Source organism: Apium graveolens, chromosome 5 (genome assembly GCF_009905375.1).
Source record: "Apium graveolens cultivar Ventura chromosome 5, ASM990537v1, whole genome shotgun sequence".
Lineage (NCBI taxonomy): Eukaryota > Viridiplantae > Streptophyta > Magnoliopsida > Apiales > Apiaceae > Apium > Apium graveolens.
Window position 1 is genome coordinate 214,877,276 of NC_133651.1, and position 9,605 is coordinate 214,886,880.

Here is a 9,605-nt window from a genome sequence, read left to right on the forward strand (position 1 = left end):
AATAATATTTTTCTCCAGTCTCAACATAATGGATACAATATATTTTTATTCCCGATAAAGTAATAAAATAGCTAAAGTAATATTTTTTCTTGGTGCCGACCCTATTACTTTAAAGAGGTTTAACTGTAATGTAAATTTAAAAATTTAAAAAATATATATATCAACAAAATGATTATGTTTTTTTAAAGGTAAAAAATTTGGGGATCAATTTAAATAAAATGTTAAAAAGTCAATGATGAGTCCGCTAAATAAATATTTTCACCGAATGAAGCGTTTATATTTGATTATATGAAACTATAGATAAAATTTGAAATTTGAAGTTTGAAAGTTTTGGGAGTTAGCCGGGAGTAGTAACTTCCATTTTTACCTACTAAAGTTGGATATGTTCTTGGAAGTTAATAAGCAAAATTGTAAATAATTTCAAAAAAAATATTAAATAGGTCACCGTCCAGAACTTGAGAAAATAATTTTAGTGGTTAATATCAGTTATTGGTGCGTTATGTGAGTGGTCGTTGAAAATTAAGTAATTTTTATGTATAAAAAAGTTTTAACAATTTAAACGAAATAGGTTAAAGCAAATGTTTTTATTTTCAGAATATATTAAGCCTACAATTATTTTTATTATTATCTGGTCCTTTGAAAATAACTTTTCCACTTTTAAGTATCACAAAATCATAGTTATATATTTTTCTTTGCATATACGATTTTGATTTATAAATAAACGTATACAATATATTTTCTTAAAATTTTGAAAGTATCAATCCCAAAAACCAAATTAAAGATTACTAAGATTGTAATTTTCAGTTTAAATTCAAAAATTAAAATTAAAACAGGATATATTACAAAATCTTCAAACCAAAATGAATCATGAATATATATATATATATATTTTATGATTTTTAAATTATATTCTAATAGTTTTAATTTTTTTTCCTAAAACTTCATGTATGAAAATCGACGTTCAAACTTTATAGTACCCCAAGTGCTTGGATTATCTGGTATGTTTTCTTGATTTATATCAAGCTACAATACAGATTATTTGTTACACAACTACTTTTTTCCTAACCGAGAAGATATAGTATAAAACAGGCCCCTGGAATAATGTCACACAACAAATGGAACATGGTGTTTGATTTCTGTCCCTTTGGAGCTAAACTGCTGCCACTACTACTACACTACTACAGAACTTCTACATAAGTGAAAATTGCAGAAGTTTACAATATATCATTATATTAAAACTTATTATAATGATAATGATTATCCTGTGTTGAGAATTTTGTGTCCACCATTGTTTTCTTCTTTCAATTTTATCTTTTTAAGGAGAACTTGTTCTGCACTCATGAGTTGTTCTCCAAAAATTATATCGCCTTTTACCTTGTCACCTTGTCATTGTCCTAGATGAGATCAACTGATCTGGAACTTGGTTGAAGGGAACTCATATTGCTAGGATTTAGCAGTGATGCCAACTTACCTTCAACACACCAGATGCACACCATGTATGGAAATATCTTGTAGTATTTTTTTATTAAAATCAATAGTAAAAGCTCCAAATTTGTTGGAGAAAGCCTAACTGACCATTATATCTTATACAATTATATTTTGGTGTAAAACAAAGTCAACTGAACATTCATATCTTCTACTGTGAGACACACCGTGTTTCTATAGCTACATAGACTACACCAACATAAAATAATATGGACCAAAGTTATAATTTTAGAGCTTTCTTGATAAATAGAATCCCCATAGCACCAGTAACAATGTTCATCTAAACATTAGCAAAAGCTGAACATCATAAAAATAATCTAATTTTGATAATTCACAAAAATCAAGTGATGCCAGAAATGATCATGCAATATTTTATAAAGTTCAATATTAAAGGGTCGGCGAAGTAAGAATCAAGATGGGTTTTAGCTTTTTTGGACCGCTTCTACCTTAAATTAAAATGAAACTCATGGTCCACAATTTATCAAGTTTCAAGTTTTATCTCGAATATACTGATTCTCAGTAACAAAGTACCATCCTTCTGAAGCATAGAGAATCTGCATGCTACTATTCTTATTATAGTTTGAAATCAGGACAAATCTTCCAAGAGGTATATATGCAACACTTGGCTATAAAATATTGATAAACAATAGCAAATTCTTACAACTTGACCGTAGCAAATTCTTAGCATTTGGATTTGCTCAGTTTGAGATGAACAACTTTCTTGCCAAAGAATAAAATTCAGAAACCAGCAAACCATGCCAAGCAGGAGGAGTAACTATTGTAGATCAACCTAACAGTGCTAACCTCCAAAACATACGACTTCAAAGCCAGATTATCCAACATTGTAACTGATTTTTTAGTACTCGGCTACAGTAGCATTTAATTCCTTGGTACAATATTCACGAAACCAATACTTTATTTTCTAATCATAATAGTGTAACATCTCAAATGTAATAAGTTATACTTTCTCAGAATTTTTTGTCTAGTTTGTGATAAGTCATACCTCTGCTTTAACATATCTCACGTGATGTACCACTCTAACCTTCTTCTTGCCATCAGTGTCACGCTTCTTAAATATTTACTCTTTCTCCTGAATTCGATATTGGAATTCACATTTTATGTCCCAAAAGATGGACTATGCCCATCTTAGACCTATTACTATTTTTGCAATTGGCCTACGATCTTCTACCCATTATTCTTATAAAACTTTCTTAATAATGCATTATTTGATCATTTGAAAAAATAAGAGTAGAAAGAAATGAAGTAGATATGAGCCACTTATAGTACAGGATTGTGATGATTATTTATTTAAGCGCAGCTCAAATTATTTACAAATTTAACACAAAATGACATCAAAATGACAACTTTTGAACTTAGGTTTACTCTGAGGTAGAGGACATCAGCACGCCAAACGTCCCAAGCTATAAAATATGCTTCCTGACTTCCTGCAACAATTGCCACAATGGAAGCTGATTAATATCGAAAATTGGATTGCAAGCTTACTTATAAGGCAAAAGCTACAGTGCAGCATCCCGGAAGGATATGGTATTTTGAAATATTGCATAATGCATATCGGAATCAAACTGACTCAGAAGTGGCACATCTCGAGTAATGTCTTTTAATATATCATTTTTCACAAAGCGACATCTTACAACTCAAGATGCTTACCCATATTCTCTGTTAAATATACTGTAAATCAGGTATCATATACAAAACTTTGTTATAACTTATTTACAATCCAACAAAAAAATCATCAGATACCATACATTCATTTTGGTTACTAATTGCAGTACTACCAATTGTATCTTCAACCACTGAATCAATATATTCCCTAATATTTTTGGGAAGTTGTTGAACAGTACGGATGATCACAAAGGAGTTCTTTTACCAATTCATTAATTTCCACTTAAATTAATCATAATTTCTGAATTATATATCGTAACTATAGTAGCCTATATTCTAAAATAAAAATTCTTTAAACTTTTGAAATATTCAGAATCCTCTAAAAAATACAACATCGACAAACAGATAACCATTACTTCATATAATCCTTACTAATATATATTTAAATTTAATATGAATATGACAACAATTTGATTAAGAAAAAAAATAGAACAATTCTGGTTGTTATGATAGCAAAGACGATTGCTTCTTAGTAATAGCAGTATATACTAAACTAATAATTTGTATTAAAGTAGTCAGATTTTTTTGCATATGCATTAGCATTTTAAACCTCTTTAACCTGGTGTAGCGATAATTGAAAATTACTCAAGTATCAATGATTGCCTGCAAGTATTTAATTATTAATCATCGGATAATTATTAATTAATATGTCCTTACTATTTTGAAGTGCGGCTCCTTGTGAATTTCATACTTTACCTAAAATCAATCCATAAAAAACATGAACATTAGAGAATCACTCACATTTTGTGCAACTTTTCCATCTTTTGTCCCACATATTATATTAAATATTTTGTCAGCAAATTTGAAATGGCAAGATATAAGAATCAAACTTCAATCCAGATAATTCATAATAAATAAAACGCGAAGAGGGGAACGAAGAACATATACGAAGGTAAAATTAAATGGAAGAGATAGGAGTAAAGAAGTAGATTGAAATAAAGCAAGCTATATAAGGTTAATCTATAATTATCAAAACATGTGATAACTTTTGAAATTTGAATTTGCAAAATTGAAGCTGGACAACTTCCATCATATGCTTTATCAAATTATAATATTAGGAAGCTCCTGCCTTGTAAAATAGAGCATATGACATTCACGTCTTGTTTGCCTTGAAAAGGAAAAAAGAATATCAGGGCACAGATAATTGTTAGTCAAGACTAAAGAGTGAAATCTTAGAAGTGTACATGAACACATACAATGAATAAATGACTTGCAAATTATATATGGGGTTTTGGGCATATTACTATTATCTTGGTCTAAATCATGGAACTTGAAGCGATATTTGAGCTGGATTAATCTGTTCAAAGACACAAGTATCTCATATGAAAAGTGAATATTTGTTTGATAATTTCTACCAAGATTTAAAAAAATTATACCTATTTTAAAAAACTATACATGTAATTTGCCAAGTTCTTCCTCCCACTTGTGATCCTTACTTTCAAATTCTATGTGCTCTTCAAATTCTTCAGACCAAAATCCTTCTTAATATCCTACAAGGCCAGGAATTTGCTCAGTTCTAAGATCGAGACCCAATGTTTGATTAACAGATGTGAAGGAACAAACACCTACAGTAAGAGTATAAATCAAATAGTTACACAAATTTCCAAAAAATGTAGGATTTATTTTTCCTAATTTTAGGTCGCGCTCATTCATACTGTCCAGAGAATTTGTGCTCATTCATACTGTCCAGAGAATTTGTGCCAGTTAATTCTCAAGTTATTGTTATTTCTATCTAAAAGTGCATCATTTTTACTAAACAGTTTGCGCATTTATTGAGAATATCTACTACTCTTTCTACCATTTTTGCATAGCTTCTATAATTACATTAACCAACTTAACTTATAAGTCATAAATAAATACATGTTTGTTGGGTAATGAATATAACACAGAGGGGGGGTGAATGTGTTTTTGGACAATTTTAATCTTTTTGAACTTTTGATAATGGTGAACAAAGTAATCTATATTATAGAGATAATGTGTTTTAACAGAATAATTAAAACATGCATATGAACACAATTATCTTTCAAAACTCACTTAATTTTATATTAAAATCAAGCTAGTGTTTGCTAAAAAATTTCGGGTTCTTAGTATGTTAAGAACTCAGCTTCTCTCTTGAGAGTTACAAGAAATTTCAGATCTATTTGTTACACCTAAAACAAAGCATCCAGTGTCTACTTTATAAAATAGTAAACACTGTTTTTTACGCAACATGCAACATGTACTAAACCCTACTTTTGGATAACCAAATCTTTCTATTTCTGGCTTAGTGTATCTTTGCTAATCTTGCATGCCTGTGATTTTACTTTGCCAGTTAATCCTGGCCTTTGATCTTGTACTCTTCAAGCTGCTTTTGTAGAATTTTTAAATCAGTGATTGATTTGTTTGTTGATTGATAATCTTGGATAATAAACTGATTTGTATTCTGTACTTGAGTTTTACTTCGAGATCTCCAGTTAGCCATATAGAGAACTCAACATCTCGATAACTATAATGACTTATCGAGAACTGATAAGTGGCATTTTATACCACTTCGAACATCTTGAAATGGCTTAAATTGGTGCCTTGAAATCAAGTATTTTGTGTATTTGATGCGTTTTTCTAGTGTTTATGCATTTCAGGGTATTAGTTGCATTTCAGAGGAGTAATCATCAAGAATAAGCCTTGGCATGTGTTCACCATTGTGAGAGGAAAGAAAGGGGCAGATTACGGCGAAGAAATGGAGCAAACTCAGGATTTTTCCAGTAGGGTCCTGAGGGCCCGCTCAGCTATGCTGAGCGGCTGCCCAGGAAGCTGAGCGCCCGCTCAGCATAGCTGAGCGGCCGCGCAGGGTCGGGAAAAAAAGATAAATTATTTTAGGACTTCTACTTCTGTTTGGCTTCCACTTCTATGTAATCTGAGTTTTATGGGACTATTATATAAGTAGATTTAGAGACGTTTCACGAGGAGGAGGGTGTTATTAAGCAAGGAGCAAAGGAGATAAGGAAGAAGACCGTTTTAGCACACAGCAACGAAGATGAAGCATATTTTCTTGTGATTCTTATTTCGTTGTAACATTGGATGCTAGTTTTCTTACTTTGGACTTAATTACTCTTGTGACGTACTCTGATTTAATATAATTAGTTTAGTTATTATTTTCTTGTGTTTGTTTATCATGATTTCATATGAACCCATGATGACGATAAGTGCTATTATGGGCTAATCGTGATCATGGGGTCGCAACGGATTTACTATGGAATTCTTTAGTTAATTGTTTAATACTTTAGTGTGTGATGATTGTATGATATCTAGTATTGGTTGTGCGTATTCGTCTTATGTGCGTCGCGAACATATAAGATAGGGTGTTAATCTCTTGGGAAGCGACGGTGGATCTTGAGATTTAGAACTTGCCATGCTAGCATAGGTTCATGTATGATGTGCATGATTAGTGGGTAACTCTAACAGTTTTATTCGCCCTGTATAATCAAAAGGAATAACTTGTGCTTAAAATTGTTGTGTTGTCAATTTCTGTAGACATATAGGAACTCAACATAATTGATGCCTATTCAACTTCTATCTTAATTGTAAATGCTTGGTAGAATGGTATGAGTATAATGAAAGTTGGCTTTTATCAGTTTCGTGTTATTCGATTAATATCATCACCGTCACATGCTAAGGTAATAACAATAACCATTGAAGGAAGTAATAACGAAGTTGTGATCTCATTAGTGTTTTAATATTGTTAATTGAAGTGTTATTTAAGTGATAAACTAAGTAATTATTTGTATTTAATATTTAGTCAACAATTCTAAGTGTTAGTGTTTTAACATTGAGGAGTAATCATACGTTGGTGCGTGAGTTTAATTAAACAATAATTAGTCCGAGTCTCTGTGGGAACGAACTAGAAAGTATTCTATATTACTTGCGAACGCGTATACTTGCGTGAATATTAGCGCGTATTTCTGTCCTAACAAGTTTTTGGCGCCGCTGCCGGGGACTCGACGTATTTGTTTAGTTTATGTACTTACCATCATTGGTCATTAGGACTCAGTGATTAGGACGTAGTTGTTACTTATTGTTTCTGGTTGTGTTTCAGGTACTTAAGCGAGCGTTTATGCAAACTCGTTCTCGTACTCGCAAGAGGACTTTAGATACAGCTGAGGAGACAGACGAAGTTCTTGATATTCCGGAGAAGATAGATTTTGAAGATTCGGATTCAGGAACTGAGCAAAAAGAACCAGTAATCATGGGTGATCGTATTGTTCAGGCTGATCCAGCTCTTATGGACTTTTCTCGGCCAAAAATTGATGACATTCAGTCAAGCATTCTTCATCCGGCTATTCAAGCTAACACCTTTGAAATCAAGCCGGGCACTATTCAGATGGTGCAAAATTCTGTTTCTTTTGGAGGAGCTGCGACTGAAGACCCCAACATGCACATAAGGAATTTTATCGAGATCTGCAGCACTTTCAAGTATAATGGAGTGACTGATGAGGCTATCAAGCTGGGGCTTTTCCCATTCTCACTGAGGGACAAAGCTAAGGACTGGTTACATTCTAAACCAGCTGGGTCCATCACTACGTGGCAAGATCTTGCACAAAAGTTTCTGGTGAAGTTTTATCCGATGGCAAAGACTGCTGCTATGAGGAGTGCTCTTACTCAGTTTGCGCAGCAACCGACAGAATCTATGTACGAAGCTTGGGAACGCTGCAAGGAAATGTTGAGAAAGTGTCCACATCATGGAATGCCCAATTGGATGGTGATCACTGGTTTCTATAATGGTTTGGGGGCCCAATCTCGGCCCATGCTCGATGCAGCAGCTGGAGGCACCTTATGGGCCAAAAGCTATACTGAGGCTTATAATCTTATCGAGACTATGGCTGCAAATGAGCATCAAAACCCAACTCAGAGGATGATGCCTGGGAAGGTAGCAGGTATTCTGGAAGTCGATGCAGCCACCGCTATTGTAGCGCAGCTCCAGGCGCTGTCAATGAAGGTTGATTCTCTAGCTACATATGGAGTTAATCAAATAGCTATGGTTTGTGAGCTTTGTGCAGGTTCTCATGCTACGGATCAGTGTTCTCTTGTCAATGAATCTGTTCAGTATGTGAATAATTATCAGCAACAACAGCAGCCTGTGCCAGCTACTTATCATCCTAACAATAGAAATCATCCAAATTTCAGCTGGGGTAATAATCAGAATGCTATTCAGCCACCATATCAGCAAGGTGTGAGTAAACAGTTTAATCCACCTAGATTCCCGCAACCACAGCAGTATGCTCAAAGGAAATCATATCCTCAACAGGGAAGTGTAGCTGCACCTACTAGTGCTGATTTTGATGAACTTAAGCTGTTATGCAAGAGTCAAGCGGTTGCTATCAAGACCTTAGAAAATCAAATCGGTCAAATAGCCAATGCAGTGCTAAATCGTCAACCTGGCACACTTCCCAGTGATACGGAAGTACCAGGTAGAAAGGAAGCTAAAGAGCAAGTCAAGGCTATTACCTTAAGGTCTGGGAAAGTTGCTGATGCTGAAAAGGCAAAAGAAGGAGAAGCTGAAGTTAGAGATGAAGAAGCTAAGCAAAAGGAGAAAGCGGCGGAACCAAGGAAGACTACTGTTGAACACACTCTGCATGAGGGTAATACAGGGGAGAAACAACTCTATCCTCCACACCTTTCCCTAAGAGATTGCAGCAACAAAAGCTGGATAAACAGTTCGGTAAGTTTTTGGAGGTGTTCAAGAAACTTCACATCAATATACCTTTCGCTGAGGCTCTGGAGCAAATGCCTAGTTATGCGAAGTTTATGAAGAGTATTCTTTCAAGGAAGGTGAAACTGGATGACCTTAAGACCGTTGCTCTCACGGAAGAATGCAGCGCTGTTCTGCAGCAAAAGTTACCCCCAAAGCTTAAAGATCCAGGTAGCTTCACCATTCCTTGCACCATTGGCAAGTTGACTTTTGACAAGTGCCTTTGTGATTTGGGAGCAAGCATCAATCTGATGCCGTTGTCGATCTTTAAAAAGTTGGATTTGCCTGATCCAAAACCCACATACATGTCTTTACAATTGGCTGATCGTTCTATTACTTACCCAAGGGGAATAGTGGAGGATGTGCTAGTCAAGGTGGATAAGCTCTTCTTTCCTGCAGATTTTGTTATTTTGGATTTTGAGGAAGATAAGAAGATTCCCATAATCTTGGGAAGACCTTTCTTGGCTACTGGCCGTACCTTGATAGATGTGCAGAAAGGTGAACTTACTATGCGGGTACAAGATCAGGATGTGACCTTTAACGTGTTCAAGGCAATGAAATTCCCTACAGAAGAGGAGGAGTGCTTAAAAGTAGATGTGATTGATTCTGCAGTTACTTCAGAACTCGATCGCATGCTAATGTCAAATGCATTGGAACAAGCCTTAGTGGGGGATTTTGACAGTGGTGATGAAGATGGCAACGAGCAATTACA

General features: G+C 34.3%; 1 non-coding gene across 1 annotated transcript; it reads right to left on the reverse strand.

Annotated features, from left to right (window-relative positions):
- Positions 1-7,783: 7,783 nt before the first annotated feature.
- On the reverse strand, positions 7,784-7,890 carry LOC141662950 (small nucleolar RNA R71). The gene has a single exon (XR_012551048.1). It is a non-coding gene; the product is annotated as a small nucleolar RNA R71 (small nucleolar RNA).
- Between the last annotated feature and the right edge of the window lie 1,715 nt (positions 7,891-9,605).